The sequence below is a fragment of the Eubalaena glacialis genome, chromosome 6, assembly GCF_028564815.1.
Source record: "Eubalaena glacialis isolate mEubGla1 chromosome 6, mEubGla1.1.hap2.+ XY, whole genome shotgun sequence".
Taxonomy (NCBI): Eukaryota; Metazoa; Chordata; class Mammalia; order Artiodactyla; family Balaenidae; genus Eubalaena; species Eubalaena glacialis.
This window is the reverse complement of record NC_083721.1, coordinates 138,338,523-138,362,542: the sequence shown is the minus strand read 5'-3', so window position 1 is coordinate 138,362,542 and position 24,020 is coordinate 138,338,523.

The following is a 24,020-nucleotide window of genomic DNA, read 5'->3' as shown; positions in this document are numbered from 1 at the left end:
CATGGCACATAGAAGAAAATGAGTTTTCTCGAAAGAAACCTTGTGCTTCCAGTTCCTAGTTGGAAGCTCACCCTGCTCTGCTCTATACCAAACGTGAAAGTCAATGTGAGCACTAGCCTCGAAGTAAGGCCCTGATTATCCTGGCAAAACGGGAGGCGTGCAGCAGCTCCATGAGGCCTTCATCGCTGTTCTGCTTTAGTTTCACGGTAGTAAGCTTTCCAAGATTCCTAGGGACTTTGCTTAAGCAACCGTTTCGGTACCAGAACACTGCGTAGAGACAGTAAGCTCTGGTCCTGCGTGTATGCTGCGTGTCAACCTAGAAATTGGAGACTGATGGCATAAGGCTTCTTTTCCCATTATGAAAGCTCCGTTCATGCGGCCTCGAAGCTACCTGAAAAGCATTGTTGTTGCCGGGGTTTTCCTCACTGCCGGCATGGTTCTGAGAAGAAAATGCGTTTTCTCCTGAGAAACCTTGTGCTTCCAGTTCCTTGTTGGAAGCTCACCCTGCTCTGCGCTATACCTAAAGTGAAAGTCAATGTGAGCACTAGCCTCGAAGTAAGGCCCGGATTATCCTGGCAAAACGGGAGGCGTGCAGCAGCTCCATGAGGCCTTCATCGCTGTTCTGCTTTAGTTTCACGGTAGTAAGCTTTCCAACATTCCTAGGGACTTTGCTTAAGCAACCGTTTCGGTACCAGAACACTGCGTAGAGACAGTAAGCTCTGGTCCTGCGTGTATGCTGCGTGTCAACTTAGAAATTGGAGACTGATGGCATAAGGCTTCTTTTCCCATTATGAAAGCTCCGTTCATGCGGCCTCGAAGCTACCTGAAAAGCATTGTTGTTGCCGGGGTTTTCCTCACTGACGGCATGGTTCTGAGAAGAAAATGAGTTTTCTCCTACAAAACCTTGGGTTTCCCGTTCCTTGTTGGAAGCTCACCCTGCTCTGCGCTATACCTAAAGTGAAAGTCAACGTGAGCCCAAGCTTCAAAGTAAGGCCCTGATTATCCTTGCAAAACGAGAGGCGTGCAGCAGCTCCATGAGGCCTTCATCGTTGTTCTGCTTTAGTTTCAAGGTAGTAAGCTTTTCAACACTCCTAGGGGCCTTGCTTCAGCACCCGTTTCAGTACCAGAACACTGCCTAGAACCAGGAAGCTCTGGTCCTGCGTGTATGCTGCGTGTCAACTTAGAAATTAGAGACTGATGGCACAAGGCTTGTTTTCCCATTTTGAAAGCTCCAGTCATGCGGCCCCGAAGCTACCTGAAAAGCACTGTTGTTACCGTGCTTTTACTTACAGCCGGCATGGCACATAGAAGAAAATGAGTTTTCTCGAACGAAACCTTGTGCTTCCAGTTGCTAGTTGGAAGCTCACCCTGCTCTGCTCTATACCTAAAGTGAAAGTCATGGTGAGCCCAAGCTTCGAAGTAAGGCCCTGATTATCCTTGCAAAACGAGAGGCGTGCAGCAGCTCCATGAGGCCTTCATCGTTGTTCTGCTTTAGTTTCAAGGTAGTAAGCTTTGCAACACTCCTAGGGGCCTTGTTTCCGCACCCGTTTCTGTACCAGAACACTGCGTAGAACCAGGATGCTCTGCTCCTGCGTGTATGCTGCGTGTCAACCTAGAAATTAGAGACTGATGGCACAAGGCTAGTTTTCCCATTATGAAAGCTCCGTTGATGCGGCCCCGAAGCTACCTGAAAAGCACTGTTGTTACCGTGCTTTTACTTACAGCCGGCATGGTTCATAGAAGAAAATGAGTTTTCTCGAAAGAAACCTTGTGCTTCCAGTTCCTAGTTGGAAGCTCACCCTGCTCTGCTCTATACCAAACGTGAAAGTCAATGTGAGCACTAGCCTCGAAGTAAGGCCCTGATTATCCTGGCAAAACGGGAGGCGTGCAGCAGCTCCATGAGGCCTTCATCGCTGTTCTGCTTTAGTTTCACGGTAGTAAGCTTTCCAAGACTCCTAGGGACTTTGCTTAAGCAACCGTTTCGGTACCAGAACACTGCGTAGAGACAGTAAGCTCTGGTCCTGCGTGTATGCTGCGTGTCAACCTAGAAATTGGAGACTGATGGCATAAGGCTTCTTTTCCCATTATGAAAGCTCCGTTCATGCGGCCTCGAAGCTACCTGAAAAGCATTGTTGTTGCCGGGGTTTTCCTCACTGCCGGCATGGTTCTGAGAAGAAAATGAGTTTTCTCCTACAAAACCTTGGGTTTCCCGTTCCTTGTTGGAAGCTCACCCTGCTCTGCGCTATACCTAAAGTGAAAGTCAACGTGAGCCCAAGCTTCAAAGTAAGGCCCTGATTATCCTTGCAAAACGAGAGGCGTGCAGCAGCTCCATGAGGCCTTCATCGTTGTTCTGCTTTAGTTTCAAGGTAGTAAGCTTTTCAACACTCCTAGTTGCCTTGCTTCAGCACCCGTTTCAGTACCAGAACACTGCGTAGAACCAGGAAGCTCTGCTCCTGCGTGTATGCTGCGTGTCAACTTAGAAATTAGAGACTGATGGCACAAGGCTTGTTTTCCCATTTTGAAAGCTCCAGTCATGCGGCCCGGAAGCTACCTGAAAAGCACTGTTGTTACCGTGCTTTTACTTACAGCCGGCATGGCACATAGAAGAAAATGAGTTTTCTCGAAAGAAACCTTGTGCTTCCAGTTGCTAGTTGGAAGCTCACCCTGCTCTGCTCTATACCTAAAGTGAAAGTCATGGTGAGCCCAAGCTTCGAAGTAAGGCCCTGATTATCCTTGCAAAACGAGAGGCGTGCAGCAGCTCCATGAGGCCTTCATCGTTGTTCTGCTTTAGTTTCAAGGTAGTAAGCTTTTCAACACTCCTAGGGGCCTTGCTTCCGCACCCGTTTCTGTACCAAAACACTGCGTAGAACCAGGAAGCTCTGCTCCTGCGTGTATGCTGCGTGTCAACCTAGAAATTAGAGACTGATGGCACAAGGCTAGTTTTCCCATTATGAAAGCTCCGTTGATGCGGCCCCGAAGCTACCTGAAAAGCACTGTTGTTACCGTGCTTTTACTTACAGCCGGCATGGTTCATAGAAGAAAATGAGTTTTCTCGAAAGAAACCTTGTGCTTCCAGTTCCTAGTTGGAAGCTCACCCGGCTCTGCTCTATACCAAACGTGAAAGTCAATGTGAGCACTAGCCTCGAAGTAAGGCCATGATTATCCTGGCAAAACGGGAGGCGTGCAGCAGCTCCATGAGGCCTTCATCGCTGTTCTGCTTTAGTTTCACGGTAGTAAGCTTTCCAACATTCCTAGGGACTTTGCTTAAGCAACCGTTTCAGTACCAGAACACTGCATAGAGACAGTAAGCTCTGGTCCTGCGTGTATGCTGCGTGTCAACCTAGAAATTGGAGACTGATGGCATAAGGCTTCTTTTCCCATTATGAAAGCTCCGTTCATGCGGCCTCGAAGCTACCTGAAAAGCATTGTTGTTGCCGGGGTTTTCCTCACTGCCGGCATGGTTCTGAGAAGAAAATGAGTTTTCTCCTGAGAAACCTTGGGTTTCCAGTTCCTTGTTGGAAGCTCACCCTGCTCTGCGCTATACCTAAAGTGAAAGTCAACGTGAGCCCAAGCTTCGAAGTAAGGCCCTGATTATCCTTGCAAAACGAGAGGCGTGCAGCAGCTCCATGAGGCCTTCATCGTTGTTCTGCTTTAGTTTCAAGGTAGTAAGCTTTTCAACACTCCTAGGGGCCTTGCTTCAGCACCCGTTTCAGTCAGAACACTGCGTAGAACCAGGAAGCTCTGCTCCTGCGTGTATGCTGCGTGTCAACCTAGAAATTAGAGACTGATGGCACAAGGCTTGTTTTCCCATTTTGAAAGCTCCATTCATGCGGCCCCGAAGCTACCTGAAAAGCACTGTTGTTACCGTGCTTTTACTTACAGCCGGCATGGCACATAGAAGAAAATGAGTTTTCTCGAAAGAAACCTTGTGCTTCCAGTTCCTAGTTGGAAGCTCACCCTGCTCTGCTCTATACCAAACGTGAAAGTCAATGTGAGCACTAGCCTCGAAGTAAGGCCCTGATTATCCTGGCAAAACGGGAGGCGTGCAGCAGCTCCATGAGGCCTTCATCGCTGTTCTGCTTTAGTTTCACGGTAGTAAGCTTTCCAAGACTCCTAGGGACTTTGCTTAAGCAACCGTTTCGGTACCAGAACACTGCGTAGAGACAGTAAGCTCTGGTCCTGCGTGTATGCTGCGTGTCAACCTAGAAATTGGAGACTGATGGCATAAGGCTTCTTTTCCCATTATGAAAGCTCCGTTCATGCGGCCTCGAAGCTACCTGAAAAGCATTGTTGTTGCCGGGGTTTTCCTCACTGCCGGCATGGTTCTGAGAAGAAAATGCGTTTTCTCCTGAGAAACCTTGTGCTTCCAGTTCCTTGTTGGAAGCTCACCCTGCTCTGCGCTATACCTAAAGTGAAAGTCAATGTGAGCACTAGCCTCGAAGTAAGGCCCGGATTATCCTGGCAAAACGGGAGGCGTGCAGCAGCTCCATGAGGCCTTCATCGCTGTTCTGCTTTAGTTTCACGGTAGTAAGCTTTCCAACATTCCTAGGGACTTTGCTTAAGCAACCGTTTCGGTACCAGAACACTGCGTAGAGACAGTAAGCTCTGGTCCTGCGTGTATGCTGCGTGTCAACTTAGAAATTGGAGACTGATGGCATAAGGCTTCTTTTCCCATTATGAAAGCTCCGTTCATGCGGCCTCGAAGCTACCTGAAAAGCATTGTTGTTGCCGGGGTTTTCCTCACTGACGGCATGGTTCTGAGAAGAAAATGAGTTTTCTCCTACAAAACCTTGGGTTTCCCGTTCCTTGTTGGAAGCTCACCCTGCTCTGCGCTATACCTAAAGTGAAAGTCAACGTGAGCCCAAGCTTCAAAGTAAGGCCCTGATTATCCTTGCAAAACGAGAGGCGTGCAGCAGCTCCATGAGGCCTTCATCGTTGTTCTGCTTTAGTTTCAAGGTAGTAAGCTTTTCAACACTCCTAGGGGCCTTGCTTCAGCACCCGTTTCAGTACCAGAACACTGCCTAGAACCAGGAAGCTCTGGTCCTGCGTGTATGCTGCGTGTCAACTTAGAAATTAGAGACTGATGGCACAAGGCTTGTTTTCCCATTTTGAAAGCTCCAGTCATGCGGCCCCGAAGCTACCTGAAAAGCACTGTTGTTACCGTGCTTTTACTTACAGCCGGCATGGCACATAGAAGAAAATGAGTTTTCTCGAACGAAACCTTGTGCTTCCAGTTGCTAGTTGGAAGCTCACCCTGCTCTGCTCTATACCTAAAGTGAAAGTCATGGTGAGCCCAAGCTTCGAAGTAAGGCCCTGATTATCCTTGCAAAACGAGAGGCGTGCAGCAGCTCCATGAGGCCTTCATCGTTGTTCTGCTTTAGTTTCAAGGTAGTAAGCTTTGCAACACTCCTAGGGGCCTTGTTTCCGCACCCGTTTCTGTACCAGAACACTGCGTAGAACCAGGATGCTCTGCTCCTGCGTGTATGCTGCGTGTCAACCTAGAAATTAGAGACTGATGGCACAAGGCTAGTTTTCCCATTATGAAAGCTCCGTTGATGCGGCCCCGAAGCTACCTGAAAAGCACTGTTGTTACCGTGCTTTTACTTACAGCCGGCATGGTTCATAGAAGAAAATGAGTTTTCTCGAAAGAAACCTTGTGCTTCCAGTTCCTAGTTGGAAGCTCACCCTGCTCTGCTCTATACCAAACGTGAAAGTCAATGTGAGCACTAGCCTCGAAGTAAGGCCCTGATTATCCTGGCAAAACGGGAGGCGTGCAGCAGCTCCATGAGGCCTTCATCGCTGTTCTGCTTTAGTTTCACGGTAGTAAGCTTTCCAAGACTCCTAGGGACTTTGCTTAAGCAACCGTTTCGGTACCAGAACACTGCGTAGAGACAGTAAGCTCTGGTCCTGCGTGTATGCTGCGTGTCAACCTAGAAATTGGAGACTGATGGCATAAGGCTTCTTTTCCCATTATGAAAGCTCCGTTCATGCGGCCTCGAAGCTACCTGAAAAGCATTGTTGTTGCCGGGGTTTTCCTCACTGCCGGCATGGTTCTGAGAAGAAAATGAGTTTTCTCCTGAGAAACCTTGGGTTTCGAGTTCCTTGTTGGAAGCTCACCCTGCTCTGCTCTATACCTAAAATGAAAGTCAACGTGAGCCCAAGCTTCGAAGTAAGGCCCTGATTATCCTTGCAAAACGAGAGGCGTGCAGCAGCTCCATGAGGCCTTCATCGTTGTTCTGCTTTAGTTTCAAGGTAGTAAGCTTTTCAACACTCCTAGGGGCCTTGCTTCAGCACCCGTTTCAGTACCAGAACACTGCGTAGAACCAGGAAGCTCTGCTCCTGCGTGTATGCTGCGTGTCAACCTAGAAATTAGAGACTGATGGCACAAGGCTTGTTTTCCCATTTTGAAAGCTCCATTCATGCGGCCCCGAAGCTACCTGAAAAGCACTGTTGTTACCGTGCTTTTACTTACAGCCGGCATGGCACATAGAAGAAAATGAGTTTTCTCGAAAGAAACCTTGTGCTTCCAGTTCCTAGTTGGAAGCTCACCCTGCTCTGCTCTATACCAAACGTGAAAGTCAATGTGAGCACTAGCCTCGAAGTAAGGCCCTGATTATCCTGGCAAAACGGGAGGCGTGCAGCAGCTCCATGAGGCCTTCATCGCTGTTCTGCTTTAGTTTCACGGTAGTAAGCTTTCCAAGACTCCTAGGGACTTTGCTTAAGCAACCGTTTCGGTACCAGAACACTGCGTAGAGACAGTAAGCTCTGGTCCTGCGTGTATGCTGCGTGTCAACCTAGAAATTGGAGACTGATGGCATAAGGCTTCTTTTCCCATTATGAAAGCTCCGTTCATGCGGCCTCGAAGCTACCTGAAAAGCATTGTTGTTGCCGGGGTTTTCCTCACTGCCGGCATGGTTCTGAGAAGAAAATGAGTTTTCTCCTGAGAAACCTTGTGCTTCCAGTTCCTTGTTGGAAGCTCACCCTGCTCTGCGCTATACCTAAAGTGAAAGTCAATGTGAGCACTAGCCTCGAAGTAAGGCCCGGATTATCCTGGCAAAACGGGAGGCGTGCAACAGCTCCATGAGGCCTTCATCGCTGTTCTGCTTTAGTTTCACGGTAGTAAGCTTTCCAACATTCCTAGGGACTTTGCTTAAGCAACCGTTTCGGTACCAGAACACTGCGTAGAGACAGTAAGCTCTGGTCCTGCGTGTATGCTGCGTGTCAACTTAGAAATTGGAGACTGATGGCATAAGGCTTCTTTTCCCATTATGAAAGCTCCGTTCATGCGGCCTCGAAGCTACCTGAAAAGCATTGTTGTTGCCGGGGTTTTCCTCACTGACGGCATGGTTCTGAGAAGAAAATGAGTTTTCTCCTACAAAACCTTGGGTTTCCCGTTCCTTGTTGGAAGCTCACCCTGCTCTGCGCTATACCTAAAGTGAAAGTCAACGTGAGCCCAAGCTTCAAAGTAAGGCCCTGATTATCCTTGCAAAACGAGAGGCGTGCAGCAGCTCCATGAGGCCTTCATCGTTGTTCTGCTTTAGTTTCAAGGTAGTAAGCTTTTCAACACTCCTAGGGGCCTTGCTTCAGCACCCGTTTCAGTACCAGAACACTGCCTAGAACCAGGAAGCTCTGGTCCTGCGTGTATGCTGCGTGTCAACTTAGAAATTAGAGACTGATGGCACAAGGCTTGTTTTCCCATTTTGAAAGCTCCAGTCATGCGGCCCCGAAGCTACCTGAAAAGCACTGTTGTTACCGTGCTTTTACTTACAGCCGGCATGGCACATAGAAGAAAATGAGTTTTCTCGAACGAAACCTTGTGCTTCCAGTTGCTAGTTGGAAGCTCACCCTGCTCTGCTCTATACCTAAAGTGAAAGTCATGGTGAGCCCAAGCTTCGAAGTAAGGCCCTGATTATCCTTGCAAAACGAGAGGCGTGCAGCAGCTCCATGAGGCCTTCATCGTTGTTCTGCTTTAGTTTCAAGGTAGTAAGCTTTGCAACACTCCTAGGGGCCTTGTTTCCGCACCCGTTTCTGTACCAGAACACTGCGTAGAACCAGGATGCTCTGCTCCTGCGTGTATGCTGCGTGTCAACCTAGAAATTAGAGACTGATGGCACAAGGCTAGTTTTCCCATTATGAAAGCTCCGTTGATGCGGCCCCGAAGCTACCTGAAAAGCACTGTTGTTACCGTGCTTTTACTTACAGCCGGCATGGTTCATAGAAGAAAATGAGTTTTCTCGAAAGAAACCTTGTGCTTCCAGTTCCTAGTTGGAAGCTCACCCTGCTCTGCTCTATACCAAACGTGAAAGTCAATGTGAGCACTAGCCTCGAAGTAAGGCCCTGATTATCCTGGCAAAACGGGAGGCGTGCAGCAGCTCCATGAGGCCTTCATCGCTGTTCTGCTTTAGTTTCACGGTAGTAAGCTTTCCAAGACTCCTAGGGACTTTGCTTAAGCAACCGTTTCGGTACCAGAACACTGCGTAGAGACAGTAAGCTCTGGTCCTGCGTGTATGCTGCGTGTCAACCTAGAAATTGGAGACTGATGGCATAAGGCTTCTTTTCCCATTATGAAAGCTCCGTTCATGCGGCCTCGAAGCTACCTGAAAAGCATTGTTGTTGCCGGGGTTTTCCTCACTGCCGGCATGGTTCTGAGAAGAAAATGAGTTTTCTCCTGAGAAACCTTGGGTTTCGAGTTCCTTGTTGGAAGCTCACCCTGCTCTGCTCTATACCTAAAATGAAAGTCAACGTGAGCCCAAGCTTCGAAGTAAGGCCCTGATTATCCTTGCAAAACGAGAGGCGTGCAGCAGCTCCATGAGGCCTTCATCGTTGTTCTGCTTTAGTTTCAAGGTAGTAAGCTTTTCAACACTCCTAGGGGCCTTGCTTCAGAACCCGTTTCAGTACCAGAACACTGCCTAGAACCAGGAAGCTCTGGTCCTGCGTGTATGCTGCGTGTCAACTTAGAAATTAGAGACTGATGGCACAAGGGTTGTTTTCCCATTTTGAAAGCTCCAGTCATGCGGCCCCGAAGCTACCTGAAAAGCACTGTTGTTACCGTGTTTTTACTTACAGCCGGCATGGCACATAGAAGAAAATGAGTTTTCTCGAAAGAAACCTTGTGCTTCCAGTTGCTAGTTGGAAGCTCACCCTGCTCTGCTCTATACCTAAAGTGAAAGTCATGGTGAGCCCAAGCTTCGAGGTAAGGCCCTGATTATCCTTGCAAAACGAGAGGCGTGCAGCAGCTCCATGAGGCCTTCATCGTTGTTCTGCTTTAGTTTCAAGGTAGTAAGCTTTTCAACACTCCTAGGGGACTTGTGTCCGCACCCGTTTCTGTACCAGAACACTGCGTAGAACCAGGAAGCTCTGCTCCTGCGTGTATGCTGCGTGTCAACCTAGAAATTAGAGACTGATGGCACAAGGCTAGTTTTCCCATTATGAAAGCTCCGTTGATGCGGCCCCGAAGCTACCTGAAAAGAACTGTTGTTACCGTGCTTTTACTTACAGCCGGCATGGTTCATAGAAGAAAATGAGTTTTCTCGAAAGAAACCTTGTGCTTCCAGTTCCTAGTTGGAAGCTCACCCTGCTCTGCTCTATACCAAACGTGAAAGTCAATGTGAGCACTAGCCTCGAAGTAAGGCCCTGATTATCCTGGCAAAACGGGAGGCGTGCAGCAGCTCCATGAGGCCTTCATCGCTGTTCTGCTTTAGTTTCACGGTAGTAAGCTTTGCAAGACTCCTAGGGACTTTGCTTAAGCAACCGTTTCGGTACCAGAACACTGCGTAGAGACAGTAAGCTCTGGTCCTGCGTGTATGCTGCGTGTCAACCTAGAAATTGGAGACTGATGGCATAAGGCTTCTTTTCCCATTATGAAAGCTCCGTTCATGCGGCCTCGAAGCTACCTGAAAAGCATTGTTGTTGCCGGGGTTTTCCTCACTACCGGCATGGTTCTGAGAAGAAAATGAGTTTTCTCCTACAAAACCTTGGGTTTCCAGTTCCTTGTTGGAAGCTCACCCTGCTCTGCGCTATACCTAAAGTGAAAGTCAACGTGAGCCCAAGCTTCAAAGTAAGGCCCTGATTATCCTTGCAAAACGAGAGGCGTGCAGCAGCTCCATGAGGCCTTCATCGTTGTTCTGCTTTAGTTTCAAGGTAGTAAGCTTTTCAACACTCCTAGGGGCCTTGCTTCAGCACCCGTTTCAGTACCAGAACACTGCCTAGAACCAGGAAGCTCTGGTCCTGCGTGTATGCTGCGTGTCAACTTAGAAATTAGAGACTGATGGCACAAGGCTTGTTTTCCCATTTTGAAAGCTCCAGTCATGCGGCCCCGAAGCTACCTGAAAAGCACTGTTGTTACCGTGCTTTTACTTACAGCCGGCATGGCACATAGAAGAAAATGAGTTTTCTCGAAAGAAACCTTGTGCTTCCAGTTCCTAGTTGGAAGCTCACCCTGCTCTGCTCTATACCAAACGTGAAAGTCAATGTGAGCACTAGCCTCGAAGTAAGGCCCTGATTATCCTGGCAAAACGGGAGGCGTGCAGCAGCTCCATGAGGCCTTCATCGCTGTTCTGCTTTAGTTTCAAGGTAGTAAGCTTTTCAACACTCCTAGGGGCCTTGCTTCAGCACCCGTTTCAGTACCAGAACACTGCGTAGAACCAGGAAGCTCTGGTCCTGCGTGTATGCTGCATGTCAACCTAGAAATTGGAGACTGATGGCATAAAGCTTCTTTTCCCATTATGAAAGCTCCGTTCATGCGGCCTCGAAGCTACCTGAAAAGCATGGTTGTTGCCGGGGTTTTCCTCAGTGCCGGCATGGTTCTGAGAAAAAATGAGTTTTCTCCTAAGAAACCTTGGGTTTCCAGTACCTTGTTGGAAGCTCACCCTGCTCTGCTCTATACCTAATGTGAAAGTCAACGTGAGCCCAAGCTTCGAAGTAAGGCCCTGATTATCCTTGCAAAACGAGAGGCGTGCAGCAGCTCCATGAGGCCTTCATCGTTGTTCTGCTTTAGTTTCAAGGTAGTAAGCTTTTCAACACTCCTAGGGGCCTTGCTTCAGCACCCGTTTCTGTACCAGAACATTGCCTAGAACCAGGAAGCTCTGGTCCTGCGTGTATGCTGCGTGTCAACTTAGAAATTAGAGACTGATGGCACAAGGCTTGTTTTCCCATTTTGAAAGCTCCAGTCATGCGGCCCCGAAGCTACCTGAAAAGCACTGTTGTTACCGTGCTTTTACTTACAGCCGGCATGGCACATAGAAGAAAATGAGTTTTCTCGAAAGAAACCTTGTGCTTCCAGTTCCTAGTTGGAAGCTCACCCTGCTCTGCTCTATACCTAAAGTGAAAGTCATGGTGAGGCCAAGCTTCGAAGTAAGGCCCTGATTATCCTTGCAAAACGAGAGGCGTGCAGCAGATCCATGAGGCCGTCATCGTTGTTCTGCTTTAGTTTCAAGGTAGTAAGCTTTTCAACACTCCTGGGGGCCTTGCTTCAGCACCCGTTTTAGTACCAGAACACTGCGTAGAACCAGGAAGCTCTGCTCCTGCGTGTATGCTGCGTGTCAACCTAGAAATTAGAGACCGATGGCACAAGGCTAGTTTTCCCATTTTGAAAGCTCCGTTGATGCGGCCCCGAAGCTACCTGAAAAGCACTGTTGTTACCGTGCTTTTACTTACAGCCTGCATGGCTCATAGAAGAAAATGAGTTTTCTCGAAAGAAACCTTGTGCTTCCAGTTCCTAGTTGGAAGCTCACCCTGCTCTGCGCTATACCTAAAATGAAAGTCAACGTGAGCCCAAGCTTCGAAGTAAGGCCCTGATTATCCTTGCAAAACGAGAGGCGTGCAGCAGCTCCATGAGGCCTTCATCGCTGTTCTGCTTTAGTTTCAAGGTAGTAAGCTTTTCAACACTCCTAGGGGCTTTGCTTCAGCACCCGTTTCACTCAGAACACTGCGTAGAACCAGGAAGCTCTGCTCCTGCGTGTATGCTGCGTGTCAACCTAGAAATTAGATACTGATGGCACAAGGCTTGTTTTCCCATTTTGAAAACTCCATTCATGCGGCCCCGAAGCTACCTGAAAAGCACTGTTGTTACCGTGCTTTTACTTACAGCCGGCATGGCACATAGAAGAAAATGAGTTTTCTCGAAAGAAACCTTGTGCTTCCAGTTCCTAGTTGAAAGCTCACCCTGCTCTGCTCTATACCAAACGTGAAAGTCAATGTGAGCACTAGCCTTGAAGTAAGGCCCTGATTATCCTGGCAAAACGGGAGGCGTGCAGCAGCTCCATGAGGCCTTCATCGCTGTTCTGCTTTAGTTTCACGGTAGTAAGCTTTCCAAGACTCCTAGGGACTTTGCTTAAGCAACCGTTTCGGTACCAGAACACTGCGTAGAGACAGTAAGCTCTGGTCCTGCGTGTATGCTGCGTGTCAACCTAGAAATTGGAGACTGATGGCATAAGGCTTCTTTTCCCATTATGAAAGCTCCGTTCATGCGGCCTCGAAGCTACCCGAAAAGCATTGTTGTTGCCGGGGTTTTCCTCACTGCCGGCATGGTTCTGCGAAGAAAATGAGTTTTCTCCGAAAAACGTTGGGTTTCCCGTTCCTTGTTGGAAGCTCACCCTGCTCTGCGCTATACCTAAAGTGAAAGACAACGTGAGCCCAAGCTTCGAAGTAAGGCCCTGATTGTCCTTGCAAAACGAGAGGCGTGCAGCAGCTCCATGAGGCCTTCATCGTTGTTCTGCTTTAGTTTCAAGGTAGTAAGCTTTTCAACACTCCTGGGGGCCTTGCTTCAGCACCCGTTTCAGTACCAGAACACTGCGTAGAACCAGGAAGCTCAGCTCCTGCGTGTATGCTGCGTGTCAACCTAGAAATTAGAGACTGATGGCACAAGGCTAGTTTTCCCATTATGAAAGATCCGTTGATGCGGCCCCGAAGCTACCTGAAAAGCACTGTTGTTACCGTGCTTTTACTTACAGCAGGCATGGTTCATAGAAGAAAATGAGTTTTCTCGAAAGAAACCTTGTGCTTCCAGTTCCTAGTTGGAAGCTCACCCTGCTCTGCTCTATACCAAACGTGAAAGTCAATGTGAGCACTAGCCTCGAAGTAAGGCCCTGATTATCCTGGCAAAACGGGAGGCGTGCAGCAGCTCCATGAGGCCTTCATCGCTGTTCTGCTTTAGTTTCACGGTAGTAAGCTTTCCAAGACTCCTAGGGACTTTGCTTAAGCAACCGTTTCGGTACCAGAACACTGCGTAGAGACAGTAAACTCTGGTCCTGCGTGTATGCTGCGTGTCAACCTAGAAATTGGAGACTGATGGCATAAGGCTTCTTTTCCCATTATGAAAGCTCCGTTCATGCGGCCTCGAAGCTACCTGAAAAGCATTGTTGTTGCCGGGGTTTTCCTCACTGCCGGCATGGTTCTGAGAAGAAAATGAGTTTTCTCCTAAGAAACCTTGGGTTTCCAGTTCCTTGTTGGAAGCTCACCCTGCTCTGTGCTATACCTAAAATGAAAGTGAACGTGAGCCCAAGCTTCGAAGTAAGGCCCTGATTATCCTTGCAAAACGAGAGGCGTGCAGCAGCTCCATGAGGCCTTCATCGTTGTTCTGCTTTAGTTTCAAGGTAGTAAGCTTTTCAACACTCCTAGGGGCCTTGCTTCAGCACCCGTTTCAGTCAGAACACTGCGTAGAACCAGGAAGCTCTGCTCCTGCGTGTATGCTGCGTGTCAACCTAGAAATTAGAGACTGATGGCACAAGGCTTGTTTTCCCATTTTGAAAGCTCCATTCATGCGGCCCCGAAGCTACCTGAAAAGCACTGTTGTTACCGTGCTTTTACTTACAGCCGGCATGGCACATAGAAGAAAATGAGTTTTCTCGAAAGAAACCTTGTGCTTCCAGTTCCTAGTTGAAAGCTCACCCTGCTCTGCTCTATACCTAAAGTGAAAGTCAACGTGAGCCCAAGCTTCGAAGTAAGGCCCTGATTATCCTTGCAAAACGAGAGGCGTGCAGCAGCTCCATGAGGCCTTCATCGTTGTTCTGCTTTAGTTTCAAGGTAGTAAGCTTTTCAACACTCCTAGGGGCCTTGCTTCAGCACCCGTTTCAGTACCAGAACATTGCCTAGAACCAGGAAGCTCTGGTCCTGCGTGTATGCTGCGTGTCAACTTAGAAATTAGAGACTGATGGCACAAGGCTTGTTTTCCCATTTTGAAAGCTCCAGTCATGCGGCCCCGAAGCTACCTGAAAAGCACTGTTGTTACCGTGCTTTTACTTACAGCCGGCATGGCAAATAGAAGAAAATGAGTTTTCTCGAAAGAAACCTTGTGCTTCCAGTTCCTAGTTGGAAGCTCACCCTGCTCTGCTCTATACCTAAAGTGAAAGTCATGGTGAGCCCAAGCTTCGAAGTAAGGCCCTGATTATCCTTGCAAAACGAGAGGCGTGCAGCAGCTCCATGAGGCCGTCATCGTTGTTCTGCTTTAGTTTCAAGGTAGTAAGCTTTTCAACACTCCTGGGGGCCTTGCTTCAGCACCCGTTTCAGTACCAGAACACTGCGTAGAACCAGGAAGCTCTGCTCCTGCGTGTATGCTGCGTGTCAACCTAGAAATTAGAGACCGATGGCACAAGGCTAGTTTTCCCATTATGAAAGCTCCGTTGATGCGGCCCCGAAGCTACCTGAAAAGCACTGTTGTTACCGTGCTTTTATTACAGCCGGCATGGTTCATAGAAGAAAATGAGTTTTCTCGAAAGAAACCTTGTGCTTCCAGTTCCTAGTTGGAAGCTCACCCTGCTCTGCTCTATACCAAACGTGAAAGTCAATGTGAGCACTAGCCTCGAAGTAAGGCCCTGATTATCCTGGCAAAACGGGAGGCGTGCAGCAGCTCCATGAGGCCTTCATCGCTGTTCTGCTTTAGTTTCACGGTAGTAAGCTTTGCAAGACTCCTAGGGACTTTGCTTAAGCAACCGTTTCGGTACCAGAACACTGCGTAGGGACAGTAAGCTCTGGTCCTGCGTGTATGCTGCGTGTCAACCTAGAAATTGGAGACTGATGGCATAAGGCTTCTTTTCCCATTATGAAAGCTCCGTTCATGCGGCCTCGAAGCTACCTGAAAAGCATTGTTGTTGCCGAGGTTTTCCTCACTGCCGGCATGGTTCTGAGAAGAAAATGAGTTTTCTCCTGAGAAACCTTGGGTTTCCCGTTCCTTGTTGGAAGCTCACCCTGCTCTGCTCTATACCTAAAATGAAAGTCAACGTGAGCCCAAGCTTCGAAGTAAGGCCCTGATTATCCTTGCAAAACGAGAGGCGTGCAGCAGCTCCATGAAGCCTTCATCGTTGTTCTGCTTTAGTTTCAAGGTAGTAAGCTTTTCAACACTCCTAGGGGCCTTGCTTCAGCACCCGTTTCAGTCAGAACACTGCGTAGAACCAGGAAGCTCTGCTCCTGCGTGTATGCTGCGTGTCAACCTAGAAATTAGAGACTGATGGCACAAGGCTTGTTTTCCCATTTTGAAAGCTCCATTCATGCGGCCCCGAAGCTACCTGAAAAGCACTGTTGTTACCGTGCTTTTACTTACAGCCGGCATGGCCCATAGAAGAAAATGAGTTTTCTCGAAAGAAACCTTGTGCTTCCAGTTCCTAGTTGGAAGCTCACCCTGCTCTGCTCTATACCAAACGTGAAAGTCAATGTGAGCACTAGCCTCGAAGTAAGGCCCTGATTATCCTGGCAAAATGGGAGGCGTGCAGCAGCTCCATGAGGCCTTCATCGCTTTTCTGCTTTAGTTTCACGGTAGTAAGCTTTCCAAGACTCCTAGGGACTTTGCTTAAGCAACCGTTTCGGTACCAGAACACTGCGTAGAGACAGTAAGCTCTGGTCCTGCGTGTATGCTGCGTGTCAACCTAGAAATTGGAGACTGATGGCATAAGGCTTCTTTTCCCATTATGAAAGCTCCGTTCATGCGGCCTCGAAGCTACCTGAAAAGCATTGTTGTTGCCGGGGTTTTCCTCACTGCCGGCATGGTTCTGAGAAGAAAATGAGTTTTCTCCTGAGAAACCTTGGGTTTCCAGTTCCTTGTTGGAAGCTCACCCTGCTCTGCGCTATACCTAAAGTGAAAGTCAACGTGAGCCCAAGCTTCGAAGTAAGGCCCTGATTATCCTTGCAAAACGAGAGGCGTGGAGCAGCTCCATGAGGCCTTCATCGTTGTTCTGCTTTAGTTTCAAGGTAGTAAGCTTTTCAACACTCCTAGGGGCCTTGCTTCAGCACCCGTTTCAGTACCAGAACACTGCGTAGAACCAGGAAGCTCTGGTCCTGCGTGTATGCTGCGTGTCAACCTAGAAATTAGAGACTGATGGCACAAGGCTAGTTTTCCCATTATGAAAGCTCTGTTGATGCGGCCCCGAAGCTACCTGAAAAGCACTGTTGTTACCGTGCTTTTACTTATAGCCGGCATGGTTCATAGAAGAAAATGAGTTTTCTTGAAAGAAACCTTGTGCTTCCAGTTCCTAGTTGGAAGCTCACCCTGCTCTGCTCTATACCAAACGTGAAAGTCAATGTGAGCACTAGCCTCGAAGTAAGGCCCTGATTATCCTGGCAAAACGGGAGGCGTGCAGCAGCTCCATGAGGCCTTCATCGTTGTTCTGCTTTAGTTTCAAGGTAGTAAGCTTTTCAACACTCCTAGGGGCCTTGCTTCAGCACCCGTTTCAGTACCAGAACATTGCCTAGAACCAGGAAGCTCTGGTCCTGCGTGTATGCTGCGTGTCAACTTAGAAATTAGAGACTGATGGCACAAGGCTTGTTTTCCCATTTTGAAAGCTCCAGTCATGCGGCCCCGAAGCTACCTGAAAAGCACTGTTGTTACCGTGCTTTTACTTACAGCCGGCATGGCACATAGAAGAAAATGAGTTTTCTCGAAAGAAACCTTGTGCTTCCAGTTCCTAGTTGGAAGCTCACCCTGCTCTGCTCTATACCTAAAGTGAAAGTCATGGTGAGCCCAAGCTTCGAAGTAAGGCCCTGATTATCCTTGCAAAACGAGAGGCGTGCAGCAGCTCCATGAGGCCGTCATCGTTGTTCTGCTTTAGTTTCAAGGTAGTAAGCTTTTCAACACTCCTGGGGGCCTTGCTTCAGCACCCGTTTCAGTACCAGAACACTGCGTAGAACCAGGAAGCTCTGCTCCTGCGTGTATGCTGCGTGTCAACCTAGAAATTAGAGACCGATGGCACAAGGCTAGTTTTCCCATTATGAAAGCTCCGTTGATGCGGCCCCGAAGCTACCTGAAAAGCACTGTTGTTACCGTGCTTTTACTTACAGCCTGCATGGCTCATAGAAGAAAATGAGTTTTCTCGAAAGAAACCTTGTGCTTCCAGTTCCTAGTTGGAAGCTCACCCTGTTCTGCTCTATACCAAACGTGAAAGTCAATGTGAGCACTAGCCTCAAAGTAAGGCCCGGATTATCCTGGCAAAACGGGAGGCGTGCAGCAGCTCCATGAGGCCTTCATCGCTGTTCTGCTTTAGTTTCACGGTAGTAAGCTTTCCAAGACTCCTAGGGACTTTGCTTAAGCAACCGTTTCGGTACCAGAACACTGCGTAGAGACAGTAAGCTCTGGTCCTGCGTGTATGCTGCGTGTCAACCTAGAAATTAGAGACTGATGGCACAAGGCTAGTTTTCCCATTATGAAAGATCCGTTGATGCGGCCCCGAAGCTACCTGAAAAGCACTGTTGTTACCGTGCTTTTACTTACAGCCGGCATGGTTCATAGAAGAAAATGAGTTTTCTCGAAAGAAACCTTGTGCTTCCAGTTCCTAGTTGGAAGCTCACCCTGCTCTGCTCTATACCAAACGTGAATGTCAATGTGAGCACTAGCCTCGAAGTAAGGCCCTGATTATGCTGGCAAAACGGGAGGCGTGCAGCAGCTCCATGAGGCCTTCATAGCTGTTCTGCTTTAGTTTCACGGTAGTAAGCTTTCCAAGACTCCTAGGGACTTTGCTTCAGCAACCGTTTCGGTACCAGAACACTGCGTAGAGACAGTAAGCTCTGGTCCTGCGTGTATGCTGCGTGTCAACCTAGAAATTGGAGACTGATGGCATAAGGCTTCTTTTCCCATTATGAAAGCTCCGTTCATGCGGCCTCGAAGCTACCTGAAAAGCATTGTTGTTGCCGAGGTTTTCCTCACTGCCGGCATGGTTCTGAGAAGAAAATGAGTTTTCTCCTGAGAAACCTTGGGTTTCCCGTTCCTTGTTGGAAGCTCACCCTGCTCTGCTCTATACCTAAAATGAAAGTCAACGTGAGCCCAAGCTTCGAAGTAAGGCCCTGATTATCCTTGCAAAACGAGAGGCGTGCAGCAGCTCCATGAAGCCTTCATCGTTGTTCTGCTTTAGTTTCAAGGTAGTAAGCTTTTCAACACTCCTAGGGGCCTTGCTTCAGCACCCGTTTCAGTCAGAACACTGCGTAGAACCAGGAAGCTCTGCTCCTGCGTGTATGCTGCGTGTCAACCTAGAAATTAGAGACTGATGGCACAAGGCTTGTTTTCCCATTTTGAAAGCTCCATTCATGCGGCCCCGAAGCTACCTGAAAAGCACTGTTGTTACCGTGCTTTTACTTACAGCCGGCATGGCCCATAGAAGAAAATGAGTTTTCTCGAAAGAAACCTTGTGCTTCCAGTTCCTAGTTGGAAGCTCACCCTGCTCTGCTCTATACCAAACGTGAAAGTCAATGTGAGCACTAGCCTCGAAGTAAGGCCCTGATTATCCTGGCAAAATGGGAGGCGTGCAGCAGCTCCATGAGGCCTTCATCGCTTTTCTGCTTTAGTTTCACGGTAGTAAGCTTTCCAAGAATCCTAGGGACTTTGCTTAAGCAACCGTTTCGGTACCAGAACACTGCGTAGAGACAGTAAGCTCTGGTCCTGCGTGTATGCTGCGTGTCAACCTAGAAATTGGAGACTGATGGCATAAGGCTTCTTTTCCCATTATGAAAGCTCCGTTCATGCGGCCTCGAAGCTACCTGAAAAGCATTGTTGTTGCCGGGGTTTTCCTCACTGCCGGCATGGTTCTGAGAAGAAAATGAGTTTTCTCCTGAGAAACCTTGGGTTTCCAGTTCCTTGTTGGAAGCTCACCCTGCTCTGCGCTATACCTAAAGTGAAAGTCAACGTGAGCCCAAGCTTCGAAGTAAGGCCCTGATTATCCTTGCAAAACGAGAGGCGTGGAGCAGCTCCATGAGGCCTTCATCGTTGTTCTGCTTTAGTTTCAAGGTAGTAAGCTTTTCAACACTCCTAGGGGCCTTGCTTCAGCACCCGTTTCAGTACCAGAACACTGCGTAGAACCAGGAAGCTCTGGTCCTGCGTGTATGCTGCGTGTCAACCTAGAAATTAGAGACTGATGGCACAAGGCTAGTTTTCCCATTATGAAAGCTCTGTTGATGCGGCCCCGAAGCTACCTGAAAAGCACTGTTGTTACCGTGCTTTTACTTATAGCCGGCATGGTTCATAGAAGAAAATGAGTTTTCTTGAAAGAAACCTTGTGCTTCCAGTTCCTAGTTGGAAGCTCACCCTGCTCTGCTCTATACCAAACGTGAAAGTCAATGTGAGCACTAGCCTCGAAGTAAGGCCCTGATTATCCTGGCAAAACGGGAGGCGTGCAGCAGCTCCATGAGGCCTTCATCGTTGTTCTGCTTTAGTTTCAAGGTAGTAAGCTTTTCAACACTCCTAGGGGCCTTGCTTCAGCACCCGTTTCAGTACCAGAACATTGCCTAGAACCAGGAAGCTCTGGTCCTGCGTGTATGCTGCGTGTCAACTTAGAAATTAGAGACTGATGGCACAAGGCTTGTTTTCCCATTTTGAAAGCTCCAGTCATGCGGCCCCGAAGCTACCTGAAAAGCACTGTTGTTACCGTGCTTTTACTTACAGCCGGCATGGCACATAGAAGAAAATGAGTTTTCTCGAAAGAAACCTTGTGCTTCCAGTTCCTAGTTGGAAGCTCACCCTGCTCTGCTCTATACCTAAAGTGAAAGTCATGGTGAGCCCAAGCTTCGAAGTAAGGCCCTGATTATCCTTGCAAAACGAGAGGCGTGCAGCAGCTCCATGAGGCCGTCATCGTTGTTCTGCTTTAGTTTCAAGGTAGTAAGCTTTTCAACACTCCTGGGGGCCTTGCTTCAGCACCCGTTTCAGTACCAGAACACTGCGTAGAACCAGGAAGCTCTGCTCCTGCGTGTATGCTGCGTGTCAACCTAGAAATTAGAGACCGATGGCACAAGGCTAGTTTTCCCATTATGAAAGCTCCGTTGATGCGGCCCCGAAGCTACCTGAAAAGCACTGTTGTTACCGTGCTTTTATTACAGCCGGCATGGTTCATAGAAGAAAATGAGTTTTCTCGAAAGAAACCTTGTGCTTCCAGTTCCTAGTTGGAAGCTCACCCTGCTCTGCTCTATACCAAACGTGAAAGTCAATGTGAGCACTAGCCTCGAAGTAAGGCCCTGATTATCCTGGCAAAACGGGAGGCGTGCAGCAGCTCCATGAGGCCTTCATCGCTGTTCTGCTTTAGTTTCACGGTAGTAAGCTTTGCAAGACTCCTAGGGACTTTGCTTAAGCAACCGTTTCGGTACCAGAACACTGCGTAGAGACAGTAAGCTCTGGTCCTGCGTGTATGCTGCGCGTCAACCTAGAAATTGGAGACTGATGGCATAAGGCTTCTTTTCCCATTATGAAAGCTCCGTTCATGCGGCCTCGAAGCTACCTGAAAAGCATTGTTGTTGCCGAGGTTTTCCTCACTGCCGGCATGGTTCTGAGAAGAAAATGAGTTTTCTCCTGAGAAACCTTGGGTTTCCCGTTCCTTGTTGGAAGCTCACCCTGCTCTGCTCTATACCTAAAATGAAAGTCAACGTGAGGCCAAGCTTCGAAGTAAGGCCCTGATTATCCTTGCAAAACGAGAGGCGTGCAGCAGCTCCATGAAGCCTTCATCGTTGTTCTGCTTTAGTTTCAAGGTAGTAAGCTTTTCAACACTCCTAGGGGCCTTGCTTCAGCACCCGTTTCAGTCAGAACACTGCGTAGAACCAGGAAGCTCTGCTCCTGCGTGTATGCTGCGGGTCAACCTAGAAATTAGAGACTGATGGCACAAGGCTTGTTTTCCCATTTTGAAAGCTCCATTCATGCGGCCCCGAATCTACCTGAAAAGCACTGTTGTTACCGTGCTTTTACTTACAGCCGGCATGGCCCATAGAAGAAAATGATTTTTCTCGAAAGAAACCTTGTGCTTCCAGTTCCTAGTTGAAAGCTCACCCTGCTCTGCTCTATACCAAACGTGAAAGTCAATGTGAGCACTAGCCTCGAAGTAAGGCCCTGATTATCCTGGCAAAACGGGAGGCGTGCAGCAGCTCCATGAGGCCTTCATCGCTTTTCTGCTTTAGTTTCACGGTAGTAAGCTTTCCAAGACTCCTAGGGACTTTGCTTAAGCAACCGTTTCGGTACCAGAACACTGCGTAGAGACAGTAAGCTCTGGTCCTGCGTGTATGCTGCGTGTCAATCTAGAAATTGGAGACTGATGGCATAAGGCTTCTTTTCCCATTATGAAAGCTCCGTTCATGCGGCCTCGAAGCTACCTGAAAAGCATTGTTGTTGCCGGGGTTTTCCTCACTGCCGGCATGGTTCTGAGAAGAAAATGAGTTTTCTCCTGAGAAACCTTGGGTTTCCAGTTCCTTGTTGGAAGCTCACCCTGCTCTGCGCTATACCTAAAGTGAAAGTCAACGTGAGCCCAAGCTTCGAAGTAAGGCCCTGATTATCCTTGCAAAACGAGAGGCGTGGAGCAGCTCCATGAGGCCTTCATCGTTGTTCTGCTTTAGTTTCAAGGTAGTAAGCTTTTCAACACTCCTAGGGGCCTTGCTTCAGCACCCGTTTCAGTACCAGAACACTGCGTAGAACCAGGAAGCTCTGGTCCTGCGTGTATGCTGCGTGTCAACCTAGAAATTAGAGACTGATGGCACAAGGCTAGTTTTCCCATTATGAAAGCTCTGTTGATGCGGCCCCGAAGCTACCTGAAAAGCACTGTTGTTACCGTGCTTTTACTTATAGCCGGCATGGTTCATAGAAGAAAATGAGTTTTCTTGAAAGAAACCTTGTGCTTCCAGTTCCTAGTTGGAAGCTCACCCTGCTCTGCTCTATACCAAACGTGAAAGTCAATGTGAGCACTAGCCTCGAAGTAAGGCCCTGATTATCCTGGCAAAACGGGAGGCGTGCAGCAGCTCCATGAGGCCTTCATCGCTGTTCTGCTTTAGTTTCACGGTAGTAAGCTTTCCAACATTCCTAGGGACTTTGCTTAAGCAACCGTTTCTGTACCAGAACACTGCGTAGAGACAGTAAGCTCTGGTCCTGCGTGTATGCTGCGTGTCAACTTAGAAATTGGAGACTGATGGCATAAGGCTTCTTTTCCCATTATGAAAGCTCCGTTCATGCGGCCTCGAAGCTACCTGAAAAGCATTGTTGTTGCCGGGGTTTTCCTCACTACCGGCATGGTTCTGAGAAGAAAATGAGTTTTCTCCTACAAAACCTTGGGTTTCCAGTTCCTTGTTGGAAGCTCACCCTGCTCTGCGCTATACCTAAAGTGAAAGTCAACGTGAGCCCAAGCTTCAAAGTAAGGCCCTGATTATCCTTGCAAAACGAGAGGCGTGCAGCAGCTCCATGAGGCCTTCATCGTTGTTCTGCTTTAGTTTCAAGGTAGTAAGCTTTTCAACACTCCTAGGGGCCTTGCTTCAGCACCCGTTTCAGTACCAGAACACTGCCTAGAACCAGGAAGCTCTGGTCCTGCGTGTATGCTGCGTGTCAACTTAGAAATTAGAGACTGATGGCACAAGGCTTGTTTTCCCATTTTGAAAGCTCCAGTCATGCGGCCCCGAAGCTACCTGAAAAGCACTGTTGTTACCGTGCTTTTACTTACAGCCGGCATGGCACATAGAAGAAAATGAGTTTTCTCGAAAGAAACCTTGTGCTTCCAGTTCCTAGTTGGAAGCTCACCCTGCTCTGCTCTATACCAAACGTGAAAGTCAATGTGAGCACTAGCCTCGAAGTAAGGCCCTCATTATCCTGGCAAAACGGGAGGCGTGCAGCAGCTCCATGAGGCCTTCATCGCTGTTCTGCTTTAGTTTCACGGTAGTAAGCTTTCCAAGACTCCTAGGGACTTTGCTTAAGCAACCGTTTCGGTACCAGAACACTGCGTAGAGACAGTAAGCTCTGGTCCTGCGTGTATGCTGCGTGTCAACCTAGAAATTGGAGACTGATGGCATAAGGCTTCTTTTCCCATTATGAAAGCTCCGTTCATGCGGCCTCGAAGCTACCTGAAAAGCATTGTTGTTGCCGGGGTTTTCCTCACTGCCGGCATGGTTCTGAGAAGAAAATGAGTTTTCTCCTGAGAAACCTTGGGTTTCCCGTTCCTTGTTGGAAGCTCACCCTGCTCTGCGCTATACCTAAAGTGAAAGTCAACGTGAGCCCAAGCTTCGAAGTAAGGCCCTGATTATCCTTGCAAAACGAGAGGCGTGCAGCAGCTCCATGAGGCCTTCATCGTTGTTCTGCTTTAGTTTCAAGATAGTAAGCTTTTCAACACTCCTAGGGGACTTGCTTCAGCACCCGTTTCAGTACCAGAACACTGCGTAGAACCAGGAAGCTCTGGTCCTGCGTGTATGCTGCGTGTCAACCTAGAAATTAGAGACTGATGGCACAAGGCTAGTTTTCCCATTATGAAAGCTCTGTTGATGCGGCCCCGAAGCTACCTGAAAAGCACTGTTGTTACCGTGCTTTTACTTACAGCCGGCATGGTTCATAGAAGAAAATGAGTTTTCTCGAAAGAAACCTTGTGCTTCCAGTTCCTAGTTGGAAGCTCACCATGCTCTGCTCTATACCAAACGTGAAAGTCAATGTGAGCACTAGCCTCGAAGTAAGGCCCTGATTATCCTGGCAAAACGGGAGGCGTGCAGCAGTTCCATGAGGCCTTCATTGCTGTTCTGCTTTAGTTTCACGGTAGTAAGCTTTCCAACATTCCTAGGGACTTTGCTTAAGCAACCGTTTCGGTACCAGAACACTGCGTAGA